The 22,926-nt window shown below is 44.7% G+C and overlaps 1 protein-coding gene across 1 annotated transcript in view; it reads right to left on the bottom strand.

Moving 5' to 3' along the window:
• LOC144720073 (guanine nucleotide-binding protein G(I)/G(S)/G(O) subunit gamma-2) overlaps positions 1-22,926 on the bottom strand; it is a 39,108-nt gene that overhangs the window by 5,966 nt on the left and 10,216 nt on the right. The gene's annotated exons all lie outside the window — the stretch shown is intronic.

Here is a 22,926-nt window from a genome sequence, read left to right on the forward strand (position 1 = left end):
TAGCCACGACTGTGCAATAACCTTTGCACACATGACGATTTTCCATCAAGACTTTAGTGATGAATTGTCTAGAATCTAGATGGTCATACGCTGAACTATCATGCAATGTGCGAACGGCTCACTGAGAATGTGAACTCAGCAAACCTCAGTTCGATTCCCTTCACGAACCTCCTCGTAGGAAGCTCTCTCTCCACCCAGCCTTCTCTTCTCCCAGAGCCCCGGAGCTCCTGACACACGCCCCTTATATATATCCTCTCAGCCCCTACTTCTTGTTTCCCGCCGAATATCTCTCCCTTGAGCCTCCTCCATTCCCCCATCTCCCTTTTCGCACCTTCGTAAGCACCATCTTCTTTCATTATTTGTCTTGAGTATGGTCCCGCATCCCCACGTGACCCTTCCATCCTCTCAGCTATGGCCCCGTGTCCCGTCCCGTCCCCCCCCCCAAATCTCAGCGTGCCCCCTGTACGACCTTGACATGACGCTCCTACCTTGAGGCCAAGCCGTCTTCAGCGTTGCCAGTTCATGCTTCCCTAATAACTACCCTGAAGCGTAAATGCCCCCCCCCCCCCCCATCGAATTTAGCCCTCCTAATGCTCCCAACGCGGACAAAGAGAGAGAAAAACAAAATAATTAACAGTAAATAAGAAAACTGCACAACAAAACCAAAAAAGTTAATCTTCCAATGATAGCCCATACTGTGCAAGAATAACTTGGAAAGGTGAAGGGAAGAAAGGCGATGAGTGAGATGCACGAACGCATGTTTGCAATCGAGAGGGTCGAATGCATCAACGGCGATTTCCCAATTTAATCCGGACGCATTGCGGCCGCAGAACCTGTAGGACCTTGACAGGAGATGTGCCGACCGGCACTTGCGAACAATGCAGCCATGCCAAGTCGTCTACTTTCCACTGCATTGCAGGTCGCGACACTTTGCCCCGAACCCGTTTGTTCGCAGCTTGGTGACCTCCCTCGCTTCCTCCTGGAAAAGTGTACATGTGACCGGAAAGACGCCGTTCATGAACTCGTGCGAGCCGATGCCTTGGCCAGATTCTTCTCAATCGGGGGTGCGGGCTCTCGGCCGTACATCAAGTAGAGCGATACACATTGCGAGAACTCCCCGAATGTGTACATCCCAATGGCTTTGTTTCTCATTGACTACTTGGCATAGTATGGTCGAAATATTGTACTTCAGCATTTGAACCATCCCAACCCGTCTGCGGGCTGTAAGACGCTGTGCGCAGCTTTTTAGTGTCCAAATTCGCGCACACCTCCTTGAGCAACTGGGATGAAAAATAACAGCCCTGGTCAGAAAGTGTTTGGGGGGGGGGGGGCCTTATACTCACTTTTAAAAGCCTCTGTGATGGATTATGCCATCTGGTCTGGGAGAGGCCACGCCAGGGGCCAGTGGGTCAAGTTTTCAGCCCCGACCAACAGTCACGGGGAAGGGGACGCAGGATATCTAGGGCAACTTATCTTATCTCATTTACCCCAGAAACAGTGATGGATTGCAGGGGGGTGGTTGGTGTCGTGCACAATCCTCGTACGCTTCTACCCAGCGATGAACGTCCGTCGACATAACCAGCCAATCATCGTGATTTTTCAACACGGCCCTCCCAACTTCAAAAGTGTAACACACCCGACAACCGAGATGCAGCCCTCTTTGTATGGAGTCCCGAACGGGGTTTAAGGATACATCTTTGTCCTGGCCTTGAATCTAGTCGGCCTTTGCGTATCCGAATCCATAGTCCCCAAGGGAAAACTAGTCTCAATCCAGCCGTGCTGACACTCAGGCAATAATCTGACGTCCTGCTGGGTCAATCTCCTTTCAGCGTGTAAATCCTGTCATACACGTGCACCCTACCGGGGAGCCTAGTCGAGAGAGAACATTTGCACTGCAATTGCCGGTACCCTTATGACGAACGACATCAAATTTGTATTCCTGCAGGTGCTCAATCCATCTCAACATCTGGCCAGATGGCTGGTCAATTCGAAGAGAGTAGTGTAAAGTCGTGTGTTCATTATGTACTATGAATTTCCAGGCATACAGGTACAGGCAGAACTGGTGCACAAAGTGCACAAGTGAGAGCAGCTCTAACACAGTATTTTTGCTCGATGGGAAAGAAAACGTGAATACCGTACGCTATGACCATCTCCCTCCCGGTTTGCGCCTGCGCCAACAAAGTCCCGAATCCGACATCGCTAGCATCAGTGTGTAGAATGAAGGGTAACAAGTAATCCTGGTAAGTTCAAGGGGTGCTCAATCGGGCACATGCGCAGCTGCTGGACAGCATCTTCCTCCTATGCACCCCCACGAAAACCTCTGGTTCTTACTTGTAAGCGCATGCAGCGGATTTGCTACGGTGGCAAGTTGGAGTACAAATCGCCGAGAGGGCAAAAATTCGAGGAATCTGCGCACGGCCAACACTAACATTGGCACGAGCCACTGCCTTACATTGGCTGTCATTGCAGGGTCAGTAATGACCCCCGTCACACTGACGATGTGGCCCAACTATCGTACGGTTGAAACAGATGACCTTTTGAGAGTTTTAGCTTCAACTTGGCCGCCTGCTAAACACCTGACGCAACTGGTTTAGGTGCTCCTCGAATGAGCAACCAAACGCAATCACATCGTCCAGATATATGAGGCATGCATCCCACTAGAGGCCTGCAAACACTAAATCCATCAACCATTGAAATGCACCGGGAGCCATCATTAACCCCATCGGCAAACAATTCAATTGAAACAGTCCCTGGGCTGTTCTAAATGCCCTCTTTGGTCGGGACTCTGCATCGAATCGAATCTTACAAAATCCAGACGAGAGATCCGAGGTACTGAATATGTTTGCCCCTGCCAGTGACGTCTTAAGTCGTCAATTTGCGGCAAGGGATAAGCATTAGCCAACGTCACCTTTATAGGGGCCGTCCATAAATGACGTCACGCGATTTTTGACGATTTTTGACCCCCCCCCCCCCTCTCGTCACACGGCGCCACAAAAAATCAGACCCCCCCTCAAATATGACGTCACAAAGCTCTGCCCCCCCCCCCGAAAATAAAACATGCCTCAAATCGCTATAAACTATTGTCATTCTAGAGCGTATTTAATGTGGCGCTGCACTCTGATGTTGTAGGAGAAAACATTTATAAAACGCCTATTTAATTAAGTAGAACGTGTTGTCTATATTTATTTAAAGTTGCGCATTTTAATGTGACGTCACATTTCTCAAACCCCCCCCCCACCCTCGTCACACATCGTCACAAATGTCTGACCCCCCCCTCCCCCCCTAGGTGCGTGACGTCATTTATGGACGGCCCCTAAATATCGAGTCGTCGGAAGTCTACGCAAAATCGTTGCGGGCCATCTGATGATATCTTGACGTGGACCAATGGCGGCACCCCGAGAGGCGAGTGGAGGGAGAGACGACCCCTGCCCGGCGCACGTGTTCCGACTCGGTTGGGACTGCTTCAATAACGAGTTTTGCCTAGTAGGTGTCACGTTCCCCGTATCAATTGTTGTGCACTTCGGTTTCAAGTTATAGATTGTATTCTGGAAAGCAGACATCAGTTGCATTCAACAACAGCATAGTGCCTTTGCGTGTCATTGTGTAATAGAGAATTTTAAGTAATTACACTCAAGATTGTGGTTGAGCATCGACCGTTCAACCACAGCCTTGTGAAATTATCTTTTTCCCAGAAAATTACGAATAACCTTTTTTTACAACAAATCTTTGTAAAGTAACTCAACTTAGTGTTGGCCTTGCAACAAAAAACCTTTATTATATTATTACATTTCTTTCCCTTTTTAAATTGATTACTGTGCATCATTTTCTTTGATAATAATTATTGCCTTTGAATATTTGCATTGCTCTGTCTTGTAAAAGGTGAATTTAAATACACATTGGACATCGAATAACCATTGATGTTTTAATTCCGATGTTCTCGTAAAGAAAGACCACGGGGGGGGGAGGAGGGGGGACCATGACACGCCGACAGAGATTTACAAATGAAGTCGATGCTGGTGAACTTGTCCCTTAAAACATCATGGGACTTTAGAGCGAGCCAAGAATCGGCCGGTGACGGTGTGGAGTCGTGCCATAGTTGTGATGGAGAAGAGGCATTACGTTTGGACGGGAGTTGACGCGGGTGGTTAGCAGCAGAGATTATGCCTTCGTTTATGTATGATGCCAGAAACAACATTACGAGCTTGTTGGTAGCTTTACGGGCAAGACGACATGATGTGGTCAGTTTCACAAGTCTGAAACGTGGGTAGATGGTTTCCAGTCAATTAGCGAGAGCCTCTGGTTGTCGGGAGAGGCAGATCGGCTGGTTGAGGCATTTAACGGGTGTGTTGAGGTCAAGTTGATTGGCACCGTAAGTGGAGTGAGATGATGGCGAAGCCAAGCGGGAGGTGGATGTGTGTGGTTTCTTCAACGTGGAGTATTTTAAAACGGCTCAAAAGGTGCATCAATACTTGTCCTCTCCGTATGTCCTCAGCGATGTCAATTCTCCCGCTGTTAACCAAAATCAATTAACACATCACATAGCTGTGCTGCTTGAAGCAAAGCTGCAGTTGCTATAACGGTGCTGCATGGTCTAATTATGCCTTAGGAGGCAGCGTCGTGTGCTCTCTTCATTGCACACGACACTGTGAACAACAGGAAACAGGTGCAATCAAATTGTTTTATTCCAGAACATAAATGTCGGGTTTGCTAATAAATGGACTTTGCCTGTTTAGAGCTTTTCACGTCTAACACTGATTCACGCTTACCAAAGGGCTGGCGAGTCTTGTATCGAGACATTTCTAAAATGAAGTACAGTGTGTATTTCTGTTATGATTTGCCCCCCCTCCTCCCACCCCTTTGCCCTCGAAATTAAAATGAATTGTCATAATTAGTGGGAGTCGCAATAATGAATAAAAATTGAGTCTATGCTTTAAGTAAAAACATGAAATCAGAACAACTTTTTAAACAATGGTCCACCAAAATTGGGGAGCAAAATATTTTTTGCGTTGTTGGAACCTCGGACTACAAATGTGGATTTGAATGGTGCTGAATACAAATGTGATGTACGATTTTTACATGGAGAAAACGCAAAAGATTACAACCTACCAAAAAAACTACAACACAAAGGGCTACAGGGATGAAATGGGCACGAATATAGCAGAGTCTGTCTTCAGTCCAAAGGTGACACCCATATTTTAGAAAATTCAAGATTCAGGGACATTTTTCGAAACTGTGTAAGAAAGTGAACAATGTCTGCTACCGGTTACCCGCATTTTATTTAGCTGTATTTGAAAATACGCACAGTATCGGAGTGATGTCCGCCATGGTGAATATGGGTTAAAAAAAAACATGACACAAATGCCTTCATCCATTGGTGGATTGAGAATGGCTGAAAATTATTCCTAATTTTACTTACACGATATATGCATGCATCCATCCGTACACACATACATAAAACCAATTAATGTAATAATTTTACGTGCCATGAAGACCATATTATATATTCTTTCAAGGCAGTGTTATTGACCAATGTGTTTCGTTTTTTTATGCTGTGCACATTTTAACATTAAGCTCGAGGTGTTTGCAGAGGAGGGTTTTTTTTTTATTCACCGCATCCCTCTCAGCTGCGCCACCAAGAAGGGAACATCCCAGATCGTGCAGCTTACTCTTCTACAAACCAAGGCGGCTATTATGGCTGATCCATACCCACTAATAAAAAAATATGGGACATCTGTGCTGTAATTATCCATGCCCCTTGCTTCAAAGCTCCCCACTTAAATATGGAGATCGCATCTGTTTATCAGAGGAAATCTGCACACAGTTGCCACCCACAGGAAGGGCGACTGTCTTTGTACAATTTGCTTGTGAGTGTGTATGCTCTAGTGTGTATGCTCTAGTGTGCATTTCAATGAAATGTTTGTCACATTTATGCAAGACACACAGTTTAGCATTCATAGTTGTACACGTTTTAATAGTTAACATCATTAGACTCATTTAAGAGTAATTTGTTCGAATGGACAAAATTATAATCGTAGCAAATAAAAGCGTTTTGTTATTGTAGCATTTCTTTCCTCTTGGAAAGTCTCACGGAGTCTCAACATTCCTTTTTTAGGAGGGTTCTCTAAAATGTTCGCGACGATCTGAAACACGACGCCCGGGACACAACGGCCTTCTCCTCTCCGATCGACGTCACGGCATCTTCTTGGTTCTTTCGGTAAAGTCACGTAAAAGGGAAATAATAAAATAAATAAAATAAAACATAATAAAATAATTCTCACGACGTTTCGGCCACAACGCAAGCAGCCGTTCATTCAGACGCTGTCTTTCCAACAGACCTGTTCTTCACCTGAGGACGGCTGCTTGCGTCGTGGCCGAAACGTCGTGAGAATTGTATTTTATTATGTTATATTTGTATTATTTTATTATTTCCCTTCTACGTGACTTTACCGAAAGAACCAAGAAGATGAATCCCTGCAGTCACGGCATCGTTCACTTCCACTGTGAAGCAGACGGAGTGAATTGTTTCGTTAATACAACCGCACTGCTTAAACACCTTGTCATGTTTAATGTTTTACGTCACAAACATATGGAGAAATTAAAAAAATATATAGCATTCGTAACTAAAACAATATTAACTTCCTTGTTGTCTATCAGGCTAAAACTATATGACTCCTTGAGACATCAACAATGCAAAGTATTTACATCTGCTCCTGGATGAAATTCCAGCTACTTTGCTATTAATGGTAGTTGTTTGACCATACTTCACCGTGCTGGTTAAAGCGGGATGGTGAAGGGGGGCCAGGGCAAGTTCAGGTATCACTGGAACTCAGGCGGCTGGGGTCGCAGTGCAGTTTTGTTAACCACAGTGCGTAACATCACAAAGTGAAAACATGGTCAGCTATACTCTTAGTTTTGTCGGTAAAGTCACGTAGGTAAAAAAAAAAATTTTAATTAATAAAAGTAAATAAAATAATACAAATCACGACGTTTCGGAGGCAACACAAGTCTCTGTCATCAGGTGGGACCATCACAGCTAAATTTGCTGTATCAAGTGAAATTTGCTGTATCACTTGATACAGCAAATTTAGCTGTGACGGTCCCACCTGATGATGGAGACTTGTGTTGCCGTTGCAGCTAAATTTGCTGTATCAAGTGATACAGCAAATTTCACTTGATAGAGCAAATTTAGCTGTGACGGTCCCACCTGATGACGGAGACTTGTGTTGCCGTTGCAGCTAAATTTGCTGTATCAAGTGATACAGCAAATTTCACTTGATACAGCAAATTTAGCTGTGACGGTCCCACCTGATGACGGAGACTTGTGTTGCCTCCGAAACGTCGTGATTTTTTTAAATTAATTTTAATTTCATTGTTTTACCTACGTGACTTTACCGAAAAAACTAAGAGTATGAATCCTTGCCGTCACGAAAAATTCAAATCTAGAATTAATGGTCAGCTATCCCAGAGGACTATCGGTAATATTCAACTAACAGTTGGCCAGGCATCCTACTTAAACGAGCTGTCAACAATCCTGAACTGGAGGTGAACATTCCACGTTGCTATCAAAAAGTGGTAGTTGTTTACCAACCACGGGGAGGGATGGTGGGCTTAGTTAACGCACGCTGCTGTTGACTGGGAGTGATGTGGAAGCTCAATCAAAACTACATCCTCCATAGCTGCATTGTGTCACATAAGCCAGTGTTGCTGGAAAGGCGTCTCGCGGATGTGCGAGAGTGAATCGACCACCCCAGCGTCAATTGTAATCGATGAACGCAATCAAGATCGTCGTGCACCTATAGCTTGGCTGACTTGCGTTTCCTGCGTGTGCGAAATCAAACGGCAGTCCCCCAGAGATGAAATCCCCAGTCGCCAATCACGTATGGTCAGTTAGTCATCTTCGTGTCACCGCTTTGCACCAGGTCATGACACAGCGTCACGGTGGCAGACAACGTGATAGCACTCGAGGTCTCAAAACACAAAACCGAGAACTTCTGTACTCAACCTGGCTGACATTCGTGATCCCAGACTCCAAATTGAGGAGATAAAGTGGTTGCCCGCAGGTTTTTCTTCTTTTTCCAAAAATGTTTTTCTCTGTCACTGCTGTTACCCCTTATGGCCACCGACACCTGCTCTGCTAAATATTTGGGGGGGGGGGGGGAAAGAAATGTATCCCTTGCCACGAGAACGAAGCACCGCCAGCGTCCAAGATGATTATTTTTTTATTTTACTTTTATTCATTTTTTTTTACCTACGTGACTTTACCGAAAAATCCCAAGAGTATGAATCCTTGCAGTCACGAAAGCTTCAAATCTAGAAATGATTAATTAAACGGCTCGCCTAACCCGATTGAGATTGCCGCGCGCTCCCTCCGAAGACAGCACCGATGTGCAGTGTGACAATCTCTGTCCACACATCACAACTTGAATACGCCCGTCCCAAGTGGCTCCCAGTCCTCATTGTGGACAGAAAAAAAAATATTTGTAAGACGACCACAGTAATGGTGGTTACAAATCATCCGATAGCTTTGCAGCAGTACAAAAACATCAGCCTCCTGAGGTTCGCATCTCTCATCAAAGTTTCGTGGTGCGAGGCAAATCTCTCTCTTCGCTGCTCCTCAGTAAACCACCCTTCAGTATCCACTAACAGTGTCCTCACGCCAAGCATGCAAACCGGGAGAAAAAAATCAACAGATCAAATCACGCCGAAAGGTGTTACATTTATTGAAGTCTCAGAAGCTAAGCAGTTTTGAGCATGGTGAATACTGGTGATGGGAGAGTGGACACGCCAGGTATAGTTTGCGTGGGTTGGAAGGTGGCCAGGAGATTGAAATACAGCAGTGGAATCTTGAATCTATCTGTGCAAAGCTTTGAGTTGTTACCCAGCATAATTTAACAATTTGGTGAACGGTGGTGCACAAGTGGATTGTGCACTGCACTTCAAACCCAGCGACCTGGGTTTCCCGACCCAGCTAACATTGTCTCTGAACTCGTCCAGGATAATGCCAATTTTTAACCCACACTGGGATTTCTCCAGATACTATGGGTTCCCAACGCAGAAACCTTCTTAAATAGAATCTTCAGACTCGGTAAGAGTTTCCTGGCTAAAGAAAGTACATCGTTCATCCTATAATGGGTGACAAAGGCGGTTATAACCGATGCAATGTCCATCTCGAGCACTTGTGATAGAAGGTTTTTATGTAAGCTTTGTGTATTATTTCAACATAAAACACACAATCTCTAATTGGCCTAGTAACGTGAATACTACCACATTATTTATTAATGTGTATGTGTTTTCTGGCAATCTAAATGCTAATACTGTATAGATTGATAATTTGTACATCGCGATTCTTTGACTGAGGTGCATCTGGGTCATAATTTAGATCTTTTGTGTTTATTTTGTAACCAACAGTTTATGCAATTGTGCACTATATTTCATCTACAATGCTATAAAATCGATGCTGAAATAAGCAATTATTGACTTTGAGAAAATTTACTCTGTGCAAACATGTTAATTCATTGCCACCTATTTCCCACAGCACAATACAGTGTTACCTAAAGATTTCATTCAATATCTGTTGCTCGCATACACCACGATGCTTGTGCAAGAAAAAAAAGATGTTGAGGTGAACACCGAAGTGAGAATAGCAGTTTATTACGTAGATATATGTGTGTGTGTTGAACTTTGTTCGCACCATAGGTAGCCAACCGTGCTAATTGGAGGTGCGGGAAACGTGTTATTAGAATACAATACAGGGAAAAATAACCGTTTGTTCCTCAATGTTATCCACGTAAAATAACCAAAGTATAACATTAAATAATTTTACCCTATTTATTTGGTTATACAGTATTACGCTACAGGCCCCACGTGATTTCAGTTCCTGGCCACGTCTCACAATCCTTGGCAGTCGTATCTGAACCGGTCCTGGAACCCCCACGACATACAACCCTCGCTGCACAATTCGCAAAACCCATACTCTGACCAGCGTGGTGAAGTATGATCAAACAACCCCCCATGACTGACACAACGTAAGGAAGGCCTTCTTCTAGAAAGCAGTGTACTGAGAAAGGTTGTAAATTATTACGTTGTTATTAACACGATTTTAGAAATTGCATACAGTATCTGAGGGGATTATCGAATATGTACATGTTTAGGTCTTGAGCTGTATTCTAAAAATATATATAGAGAACATTAGCAAGCCATCCTATTTAAGCAAGATTTAATATTTAATGCAATGTTTCATTCTCAAATAATAGCTTGGCAATAGGTTTTGACCCCCATTGACCGTCTCACTCAAAGGGCTGTGGAAAATTTTAACTTGAAAACATATCCAATTAATTATCGATGCCATCACAATGAACTGTTGAACTAATGTGTGGTTTTTGAGAATAATTGCGTCAACGTCGGAAAAAATGATCAGGTAAGGCACAAATAAAATACAAATCTTAAATGATCAATCTTGTCCTGGGTGTCAATATCTTATTGCCCGGATATTCATAAAGCTAAACCCAAATATGAACATTGGGCAGTGTTTATCAAACATTGGCAACCGTGAGCCAGTGGTGGACATTCTTCAGCACTATGGTAAGGGGACTTTGCATCGTTACAATACCACACCATTACCAAATAAAGCAGCACAAAAAATACTAAGCTCGGAAAATACCTATGACTAAACAGATACCTCGCTCTCAGAGCAGGCTATAACCCTTCGTATTAAAAAATGACCCGTGGAAGCGGACGTCACAGAGCTACCCCCTTTTATTGACCTCCCGTCCACTCAAGAGTGGGTGGCAATTTCCCATTGACTCTACTTAGGGGAGTAATGTTCGATATTTAAGTGTCAGAGCCGGGAGGAGACCATCGACTAATTTATCCTTTAGCTCCAAGGATTCAAACTCAGCTTACCTGACCTCTGAGCCACATGGCCATCTCCAAATAAAATTTTAAAAACAAGACAAAAAAGAGAAGAATAGAATTGAGACCCAGAATTATATCAATGGAATTGGTGATGAGATGAATCTGTTACACGGCTGTTAATTAGCGTGGCTCTTACCTGCTACATTTATTTGCGTGACCTAAATTTGGCCTGGCATATTTTGATGCTTTCAAGCGCAATGCGCATTGTTAGGCTGCAATTGAACTGTCACAGACAACTTAACAATGGTGATATAACCTACAAATAATTGAGAATATGTTTTGAAATATATTCCCAGACAGAACATAAGAAGGGGGTGCATTTTTCAACTTCATGTGACCTGTGCTGCATTTACTGTAAGAATAATTTCCTAAGACTGGAAATTTCAAATCCACTAATAGGTGAAAGCCTCTTCACGTCACGTTTGTAGCAGGTTGGTGTTTGACCATACTTCACCACGTACGTCAGTGCGACTTATTGAAGGGGAGACCGGGATTAATTCAGATAAGAAATATGTTTCAGATATTTATTTGAAATAGTAAATTAGTAGAAATTGATTTAGTGATCTAATCTCACCAAAGAAGGCCTACATTTAAACATAGATTTTAAATAAAAAATAATAATTGCCAAACAAAACATATATATGAAGAAAGTACCAATATACTCAAAATGGGAAAGAGACAAGTTGACAAGATTTCGAAACATTATTCACACCAAGAGTTGAAAATAGTTTCATAAAATTGGATTGGAGACACAGTTGCATAAATATTAATGGCGAAAATATTAACCCTATCATATTTTGCTGGCAACATAGTTGGCAAAACGTCCAATGAGAATGAACTGCGGGAAATGATCCTCATGTCGGTACCCCGGGATACCAAATAATAAAAAATGGCCGAGGCAATTAAACACATTGTCCTGCGGAGGGAGCTGGTAGGAACGTTGGGTTGCTCTGTCAATGGCCAGGGTCAACGGCCGCGTGGTGTATTCCGCAAATATGCCCGACTGTGAGGGCGGGCACAAGCCGGCATGAGTAGGTTAAATGTTGAGTTTTATAAGGCACCACGGGGTGACCAGCCCCTCCACACCCAGCCCCACCCCTCCCACCCCCCACCCAGCCCCTCCCTCCCCACCCAGCCCCTCCCTGCACGACAGACGGACGGACACAATAATCTCCTGTGGGCTGGTGTAACCAGAGGTTCCTACCAGTAATATTTTATTTCTGGGACACTATTTTTTCCAGGAGTGTACTTAACTCTGCGACTGGGGTACCAATCAATCCAAAATCAGTACTACTCCGTGATGTCGAAACGCAGCGAGGACGATTGCGCTGAAACCCTCAACGCTCGCGGTACGCACCGTAGCGGTGCATCGCGTACAGCTCGTCGAGATGAGTCGATTGCCGCATCGACGACCATCATCAGACTAAAAATTACTACATCACGGACATTATGCGAGAGCCGGGGTACTGTGGTACCCTGGGCTACTGCCATAAGGTTCAAATGTTAGAAAGGGTTAGGCTGCTCCAACTTTGGACTAGATAAATGTCAGAAAAACAAATGGCAAGTAGAACGAGTTTACTCGACAGCTGAACATATCTGTTGGAAACATTGACACTGGAAAACACCGCAAAAGTGTACAAGGTTCCTGAAGACTCCTATCAAAAGTGGACGAAAAAAAAATGAAACAGAGAGATGGAAAAACATGCCTGCGTGCCAGCGTGCCAGAAGAAGAAAGTGTTTAGTCAGTACTACCTTCTGTGAAATATATGTATCAGCAACAGAATATGTGAATCGAAACAAAAAGTGGAGATTTGTTGTATGCTTGGGATTGCCTTGAGAGACAAGAGGAACCATGCGGATTAAATAATAGTGGCAAGTTTTAAAAACAACACGTCAGAAAAAGTAAGTGGGCAAGAATAATAACGGAGTCGCAGCCACAGAAGAGGAATCTGATGATCTATAAAGCTCTTTTCACAGGAAAAAGAACGAGCCCGACAGCACGCCTATCAGTGGAACGAAGCGACGATATTGGGTCGCATGGCGGTACGAACTAGGTGGATTATTAGCTGACAGGATCGTGAGAGATGACTTGGGGAGGCCTTCGACTGATCAACGCTGATGATGACAGTGTCATGGTTGATCACGGCTGATCTTTACAATGATTATTTTAAATATCCTTCTCGCATGTAACTGAACGCACCTCCCGTGCGTGCGTATACGCTGATAATTATGAGCTGTCGTCGCGGGAGGCCTTTGTGTTTGTGATGGCGGAAACATCGAGCAGACAAGGTGATCGCATTACGCAGTGATAGTGACGGTTTCCAGGCGAGCATGCTGGCGTGACGTCAAGCACGTTTTAACTGTTACCTGAGTCGCATGACCCCGTGTAAAGGATTGGCTCTGTAAAATATTAATTCTCGTACGAGTGGTGATGTAAGGGCTAGTGGTGGTGCAGTGTGGATAGTGCACTCCACCATAAACCCGACGGCGGACTGAGTTCGATTCCCGACCAGTGGTGAGTGACATCTGAACCAACCTCGCCTTCCCCAGCCTTGTCCCGTTTACACCAACCAACACTGACCAGCGTGGTGAAGTATGGTCAAACCAATCCCCATGACCGACATTGCCATGAGCAGAGACATCTTCCAGCAGGTGGATTGTCGGGTGGGGGAGGGTTGCGACACATTTATAAATAATAACGCGATCTGACCCAAAAAATAAACAGACAAAAAATATTAATTGATAATCATGACCATGACTAAATTACCCTTTCGCTACGGGATAACGGGAGCGGATGTACATCGTAAAAATTTTGACATCGATTAATTTATCCTATTACATAACTCATCCAGGAAAAAATGGATAATTAACAAAACAGAACGTTAACTTGGCATAGAGTTATTAGTGCACAACCAGTGTACATGACAGCCCATGCATAAAATATGAAAAGCAAATTGGCAACGTTAATGCTCACAGATTGTCACAAATAGGATATACCCCCTGCCTTATGTAACATATTTTGCATACAAAAACGAAAACGTTAAACATTCTTATAAATGCACTCCAATCCCAGCACAGTGTCTCGTGGCTGAAAAACCACTGCGCCCAATCTGCCCGTCTCAAAATGCATCATCACAAACCCCGTGACACCGGATAGCTGCAAACTCGGAAGACGCTGACAGTCAAACATCGTTCGTGTGTGCACAAGGCACGAGCCGTGAGAAACGGTTCGCTGTCTGGGTGCGCTTTTCCCCAATTGCTCGAGTGACCTCCCCCACAACGTCAACAAACGTGGAACGAAGCGTCGAGTCGTTTTCGAGGCGCGCGTCCAACCACCTTCGCAAGGAGCAGTCGATGAGATGCATTCAAATTGTCCGCGAATTATACCGCATCCCGTTACATTTAAGCTCGTGCGGAGTTAATGTTGTTTTACAAGACACGAGGGAATATACAATTGTTTTTAAATGTACAAATACGGTACAAATGAAACCACAATGAATCAATTCTTGAATCGAATCGCAGCAGCTGATAGAATAGAGTGTGTGGGGAGGGGGGCACTGTCCAGACGGTACCACGAACGCGCCTGCACTGAGATTATTTAGATGATTCTGGTGCTATAAATGTCCAACTGATAGGCCACTTTGTTGAGCTATCAACTGTGGTTCTGAAAAATAAGTTCAGATCTCAGTGGGCTTTGCCTGGTAGGAAGGGGATGGTTTAGTGTTTGGGTGGTTTGTTTTTGCACTCCCATCGTGTTTGTGTTTACTCTTTGCTGTTGTAACGTTCTTACCCCGTGGCCCCTAACTGGACATCTGTGAAAAAGAGCTTTACAGCTCATCGGATTCCTCACGCAGTCTAAATATGCTGCGTCTGGCGACAACGCACACGCGCTCGCTGGCGCCCGTCTGGAGCGAGCAAGCTGAAGCACAGAGCACACACACACATACAATGTGTAACGTCGCGCTCACGATTGAAAAAAAAGCCTTTACAAAAATGTGCACGCGAGAGAACGAGCTGAATAAATTAAAGTGGGGCGCTGCAACCGTTTCGTTGCTAATTCCCCCCCCCACACACACACCCCCCCGAGGCGTTCCATTTGTCCCAAGCCACTGCTAAAGTGTGTGGGAGTGCTGTAAATGTTTAATGAAGTCGTTCGGTGCTCTGCGGCGGGCTGGCGGAGTGGTGGAGGGGTAGTGGGGATGCCCCATTGTATCCTGCGGAATTCCCCAAATGGTTCATTGGTGACGTCGTCAAAGTCCACCGTGGATGTGTCCCATTGGTATACATCAGTCGTGTTGCTATCTCATTATTAGTAGTTTTGCTTCGGGGTAACTCTGCGCACACCCGAGTGTGCACTTGTGTTTTGTATTTTCAAAGTTTTTGTTTGTTATATATATGCACATGCAAATCAATATATTACCAAACCGGGTCACCATTTCGTCGTCAGCTTTTAGGCGCTTTGTTCTCTTCGTGATACGCGACACACCGCGGAACAAGGTTTCGTGGCCTGTTAAATTAACCACGGGCTCCGACCGCGGAGGCATTTTCTCTTCAATTCCAACGGCGAATTTGTTGCACGCCACGCGGCACGGGATTTCCTCGGGTTAATTGCGAACCGGGCTAAGATGCATCTAATAAACAATTTATACAAATCCCAGGGGCGAGGAGGGAAGGTGAACTCTCAGTGAAACCCATTGCTGCTGCTGCTGCTCCTGCCCCACAACGCAGAAACGACGACGACGCGGCCATAACCTACATTTGTTTTGTTTTTTACCGAGGGGCCCAAATTCCCCAACTGACGAAACGTATTATAAGATGGGGTTTTTTGGGTGGTTAGAGCGCGTAAATATGAATGTGTCGTTAAAACCCGCCACCACCCGACACAGCCAACTAGTAAGGGTTGTCACGTAAACAGAACGTGCCAATTCGTCACTAGTACAGCACGCCGGTGTGTAGGAGATGACAACCCTTACTAAATTGGCTGTCGGGTGGTGGCGGGTTTAACGACACATTCATATTTACGTGATCTAACCCAAAAAAAAAACTGTATTATGGATAATATTGATCGCGAAAGGTGGTAAACTGACGAATTGTTACTGTGCGCTGGTGGTAAAATTTTCCTTCGGCGTGTCTCGTGTTGGGTGGACATTAAATGAAAACGTGATTTCCGCTCCCGTGAGAGAAATCTCATTTACCGCACTGTGCGACGTTATTTTGAAGCGCTGATGCGCACGATACATTCACTACGCAGCGACACAATTATATCAATGGAAAACAATTTACGGCGCGCGTATTTGTTTAAAATAGAACGACAGGTCAAATCTAAGAAGGGGCGTGCGGATGATGTTAATATTGACCAACTGTGTTGATATGAAAAGGACCTTAATGTAAAAAAACAAATGGTATGCAAAGCATAGGTCATGATGAAATGTCCTGTACTGGTGTCAGGGAATGGGATTGAACAGTCTGTCATTTAACTATAATACTCCAACAAGGCGTCTTTGATGTGCTGAAGTTATATTGGCTGGATTCTGAAAGCAGTTACCTGGCCTGTTCTCTCTTTGCATCCCAACCGGCCGCCTCTCACACCGTTGAGGCTGGAAAATGTTTCCCCGCCTCGACATATGAATCCTGTGGCCATTTATCAAATATTTGCAATTTCAGAGGCACCCCTCGAGCATCCATTTTAATCAGGGACATAAATTGAGTTAAATATGTTTCTTTTAGCTTTGTCGCCTAGCAACCCTCTACATAGGCATTTACAAATAATGTATTTGAACAGCATGGGGCGGACAAGGGGAGCACTGGCGGGGATGACTACCAAACTGATGAAGGCTCCATCCCCTTCTAAATTATTAAGTATCAATACTCTATTTGGTTGAAGTTTGTTTAACATATGCCGAGTGTGTGTATGCCTCCCTATAAACAAGGTCACACCACCGGTCCTCGCCCCAGACCTCAGAGTGACAGGACACATTGCATGGGATGCCCCGGACACGTATCACCATATAGATACATTTTAAATGTATGAGGTCTGCAAAGGAAGTGCCACATTTAAACTGATAGGTGGTATTATCTCCAGCTTGACTCATGGTTGAACGTGTAACACTGCATCAGCTCAGTGCGCTGGCGCTATAAAAAAAAAACATATCACAGACCGTTCAGGACAAGGGAGGTTTGTGGGTTCGTCGTTATCTTCTGATAACGGGGAAAATAAATGTTGGCTATCTAGTAGAAAAAAAAACAAAAATAAAGGTCATGGCTAAACAGCAAAAATAAATGCTCCCTCCCTGTAATATGCACATGCACTACACTGAATAAAATTACATTTAATTATCTGCACATGTTAGCAATGTTACAAATCACATTTCACAGACACGTTTTTTTATGGCTGGTTTTCTGTTCAATTGGACATTAATTTGAATGTCATTTTTAAACACATTCATGTGAATGTCAAATTTATACATTCACGCCTTTCATTTGCAACAATACATCTGGTCATGGGTCGCACAGACGTGACAGTTTGGCCAGTGTAAAGATTTACAGTACTATACAATCCCACGTGTTCTTACATGCAAATGAGAATACATTAAATTGACGTGGTGGAAATACATTTTGATTTAAAGCTTTCGTGACTGTAGGGATTCATATTCTTGGTTCTGTCGGTAAAGTCACGTAGAAGGGAAACAATAAAATAATAAAAATATAAAACAATATTTCCTTCTACGTGACTTTACCGAAAGAACCAAGAATATGTGGTGGAAATAATTCTAACAAATGAGTGGGTACAATCGCCGCAATGCAATACAGCCTTGAAAATTATTTGTCGGTGAATTTTAAAAATAAATAAATACTCTTTCCCCAGCAGGTCTGATAACACACTGGACGTCAAAACATTTCAGTTTGCTTACACTGAATCAATGCTGCTGAAATTATGTTGTCGGGCGGTTGGGTTGTGTACAACGCTTCTGTTGAACGACAGATAGATGAAGGATAATTATTGCCTGCTTATCTTTTTTGTCGTCATTCAAATTTTTTTTCAGGAATGGATTATCTCCGCTAATAATATCCAGGAATTCAACCAAATAAAACGGTACAAAAAACACAACTGAGAAAAAACCCGTCATAAAGGAGTGGCGTAGAGGGCAAAGTGTATTAAAGTCCAGCTGTCGGCACTTTATGACTGACCCACAGCAGAGAGAGCCATCGTCAGAGAGGCAAGGATTCATAGGGTGAGGATAGAATGGGCGTCGCAGTTATACGTAAGCCATGCCTGCCTCTTCGTGTGACTGGCACAGCCTATTAGACAGAACAGCAAGGACAAATAGCTCACGTTGCTGCCCAGCGAGCCATTGCTCATACAATTCTGATCGTCAATACCGGGTGAACCATACCGGAAACAAAATCCACTGCGGGATATCACCTAAACGGCGCAGCTGTGAGCCAATCACTCATCGCTGCCAATCCAAATCCTTCGCTCCGACCGAATCAGCAAACCCTCCGCTCCCTCGCCACCCCCAACTCATGCCCATTAGGTAGTGCATTAACATTTCCATTTGCAGGTTTGATATAATGTGGAAAATATGATTAAATGTAATTGTCAATTAGTGCCAGAAACAGACCTCTCTTTTTAGTTTATCTTCCCACACCTCGGTGGTAATATGACGCACGGTGAAATAGGCTTACACGGAGATTGCTGACGGTGTGTGGGTACTTGCTACGTTGGGCCCATTTCACCAAGCAAATTAGGGCAATAATACAACCGGATAATTCTTTGTTGGATCTGGATGAGTGGCGTTTAAGTGGGATATCTGGATGTGACCAGATCCAGTCCGCTGCAATCTCGCGTGTGATGAGTGAAGGGAGCTGTGATGCAAAGCGGTTCAGGCACTGCACTATGAACCCAACGACCAAAGTGCAATTCCCAACCGCAGCTAAAGTAATATTTTAACAAGTCGTTTATCCCTATTTCACCAATCTACGATGATGGCGAAGTAAAATCAAACGCCCACGTCTGGCACGGTATGGGGGAGGCCTATCATCATAGCAGTTGATTGATGGGAATGCTGCAAAAGGTCCAACAGAGTAAGACGATGTTTTATCAGGAAACGGGGATTAAACATTGTTACACATTCCTTCCACTTCGATGTTGAGCTGCACACGAGGAAAAATTCGAAAATGTACCCCAAGCCAATACGCAGCCTAACGGCTATTTGAAAGTAAGCAAAGGTTTCCGATTGGTGGAAAGAGGCCTCCACGGAGATTGGTCGGGAGGTAGACTTTTAAAGGGTTTGGAGGAATGAGGTTTGAACGAGATCGATCGGAAAACAGAGAGAGTATCCGTTAGAGGGGAAGGACAGCGATTGGCTAAGGGAAAAACGAGGACAAGAAGGTTCGAGAAGGGAGGCTGAGGAATGTAAAAGGGGTGAAGCACGAGGAGTGGGACGTTTGGAGGAAGTTACAAGCTGGAAGACACGCACGAAGCCTAAGGGTCCCTTATTGTGGCTGTGTCCAAATAAAAGTGGCTATTACTACTTCGTCGTCAGAGTTGTTGCACACGGTTTACCGAAAGAGCCATGTTTTCCTGAACACGGCGGTGGGGGAGGGAGTGATGTTCATCTGCTCTGCGCGCTTTGACGCTGCTAATATTCTCATCTCCACTTCCAAGTAGTGCTGCGAGAGTGCTCTCATCCGTCGGAAGGTGTGAGTGAATCGACTGTGAGAACGAATTATATACCACGTATGTTTTAAGTGTGTGTTTTAAGTGCGCTGTTGTCGCCGTGCGATAACCGTAACGCGCACTCAACACGCGCAATGGCACAGTGTTCACACTCGCGCACATTGCATCTCGCCGTCCCGTCGTCGACGCTAAGTCATCAGGAAGGCGAGCCGTTAACGTTCACGATGACGTAGCCAGGGCGAGCATCGGGGTGTGAGTGCTGATGCGCGAGAATGGTGGAGGCGGGAGGGGGGTGTTGAAAAATAGTGTACGGTAAAGTCACGTAGATAGAAAAATAATAATACATTAAAAACACTAATGTAGACTGTAGCCTGGTTCTTAATCGGAGTGAGTGTACTGGCAGTCTGTAATGTAGACTGTAGCCTGGTTATTAAGTTTATTTTATTTTTTATTATTTTTATTCACTTTATTTTTCTATCTACGTGACTTTACCAAAAGAACTAAAGAATATGAATTCCTGCAGTCACGAAAGTCAAAATTGATAGTGTACGCACACGAGAAATCGAGTGACTTGGCATCCTTTAGTACAATAGCAAGGGCGGGAATTATGTAGAATTAAGTTAAATAAAGAGGGTGATCATTTCGGACCCAGGAACGCAACCATAATTATTTCACATGAAGTCTATTTTTTGTCAAACACGCGGTTTTGCCCAACACACCTTTTTCTCAGGAACGTAAACCCCCACGTGCATGGGGCTTTCATTTTCCCTGGGTGCTCCGGTTTCCTCCCACGTGCTAACCCTCAGAAATTGGCTGAAAACATCTTCATATATACAGAGGACCAGAGAGAGCCTGGGAGATTGTCTCCAGCTCACCGCCTGGCGTGCGCGCGCGTGTGGGTGTGTGAGCTACAAGTTGAAGTGATGAATTCTATTATTATGTGAATTGCCAGCCAAGGTGGGGGGGGGGGACTTTTGGACACTTCGCGTGAAGGGCACTCCTCCAGAACACACCCTGGGGAGCCCACATTTAAACAGTCAAAACTACAGATCGTCAAAGACATCATCGGCAAGAGCAATGGCCTCGAGCACCGACTCATCTGCAAGAGCACGGAAAAGCTCACGCCTTAAAATGCCCATTACGCCGGAGCCGCTACTATCGGTTACTGGCTGTGTTTAATTACTTGAGTGATTTCAGGCCAACGCATACATCACCGGAGACAACCACTGCAGAAATACGCACGTCGCGAAATACGTAAGATGCAGAGGTGTGGACTCGAGTCATGTAACTTGGACTCGAGTCAGACTCGAGTCATGAATTTGATGACTTGCGACTCGACTTGGACTTGCATAACAATGACTTTGTCCCACCTCTGAGATGTGGACTCGAGTCATGTGACTTGGACTCGAGTCAGACTCGAGTCATGAATTTGATGACTTGCGACTCGACTTGGACTTGCATAACAATGACTTTGTCCCACCTATGAGATGTGGACTCGAGTCATGTGACTTGGACTCGAGTCAGACTCGAGTCATGAATTTGATGACTTGCGACTCGACTTGGACTTGCATAACAATGACTTTGTCCCACCTATGAGATGTGGACTCGAGTCATGTGACTTGGACTCGAGTCAGACTCGAGTCATGAATTTGATGACTTGCGACTCGACTTGGACTTGCATAACAATGACTTTGTCCCACCTCTGAGATGTGGACTCGAGTCATGTGACTTGGACTCGAGTCAGACTCGAGTCATGAATTTGATGACTTGCGACTCGACTTGGACTTGCATAACAATGACTTTGTCCCACCTATGAGATGTGGACTCGAGTCATGTGACTTGGACTCGAGTCAGACTCGAGTCATGAATTTGATGACTTGCGACTCGACTTGGACTTGCATAACAATGACTTTGTCCCACCTCTGAGATGTGGACTCGAGTCATGTGACTTGGACTCGAGTCAGACTCGAGTCATGAATTTGATGACTTGCGACTCGACTTGGACTTGCATAACAATGACTTTGTCCCACCTCTGAGATGTGGACTCGAGTCATGTGACTTGGACTCGAGTCAGACTCGAGTCATGAATTTGATGACTTGCGACTCGACTTGGACTTGCATAACAATGACTTTGTCCCACCTATGAGATGTGGACTCGAGTCATGTGACTTGGACTCGAGTCAGACTCGAGTCATGAATTTGATGACTTGCGACTCGACTTGGACTTGCATAACAATGACTTTGTCCCACCTATGAGATGTGGACTCGAGTCATGTGACTTGGACTCGAGTCAGACTCGAGTCATGAATTTGATGACTTGCGACTCGACTTGGACTTGCATAACAATGACTTTGTCCCACCTATGAGATGTGGACTCGAGTCATGTGACTTGGACTCGAGTCAGACTCGAGTCATGAATTTGATGACTTGCGACTCGACTTGGACTTGCATAACAATGACTTTGTCCCACCTCTGAGATGTGGACTCGAGTCATGTGACTTGGACTCGAGTCAGACTCGAGTCATGAATTTGATGACTTGCGACTCGACTTGGACTTGCATAACAATGACTTTGTCCCGCCTCTGAGATGTGGACTCGAGTCATGTGACTTGGACTCGAGTCAGACTCGAGTCATGAATTTGATGACTTGCGACTCGACTTGGACTTGCATAACAATGACTTTGTCCCACCTATGAGATGTGGACTCGAGTCATGTGACTTGGACTCGAGTCAGACTCGAGTCATGAATTTGATGACTTGCGACTCGACTTGGACTTGCATAACAATGACTTTGGCCCAAGATGCAGAGGTGTGGACTCGAGTCATGTGACTTGGACTCGAGTCAGACTCGAGTCATGAATTTGATGACTTGCGACTCGACTTGGACTTGCATAACAATGACTTTGTCCCACCTCTGAGATGTGGACTCGAGTCATGTGACTTGGACTCGAGTCAGACTCGAGTCATGAATTTGATGACTTGCGACTCGACTTGGACTTGCATAACAATGACTTTGTCCCACCTCTGAGATGTGGACTCGAGTCATGTGACTTGGACTCGAGTCAGACTCGAGTCATGAATTTGATGACTTGCGACTCGACTTGGACTTGCATAACAATGACTTTGTCCCACCTATGAGATGTGGACTCGAGTCATGTGACTTGGACTCGAGTCAGACTCGAGTCATGAATTTGATGACTTGCGACTCGACTTGGACTTGCATAACAATGACTTTGTCCCACCTATGAGATGTGGACTCGAGTCATGTGACTTGGACTCGAGTCAGACTCGAGTCATGAATTTGATGACTTGCGACTCGACTTGGACTTGCA

The sequence above is a fragment of the Lampetra planeri genome, chromosome 7 (assembly GCF_965212315.1).
Source record: "Lampetra planeri chromosome 7, kcLamPlan1.2.h2, whole genome shotgun sequence".
Classification (NCBI taxonomy): Eukaryota; Metazoa; Chordata; class Hyperoartia; order Petromyzontiformes; family Petromyzontidae; genus Lampetra; species Lampetra planeri.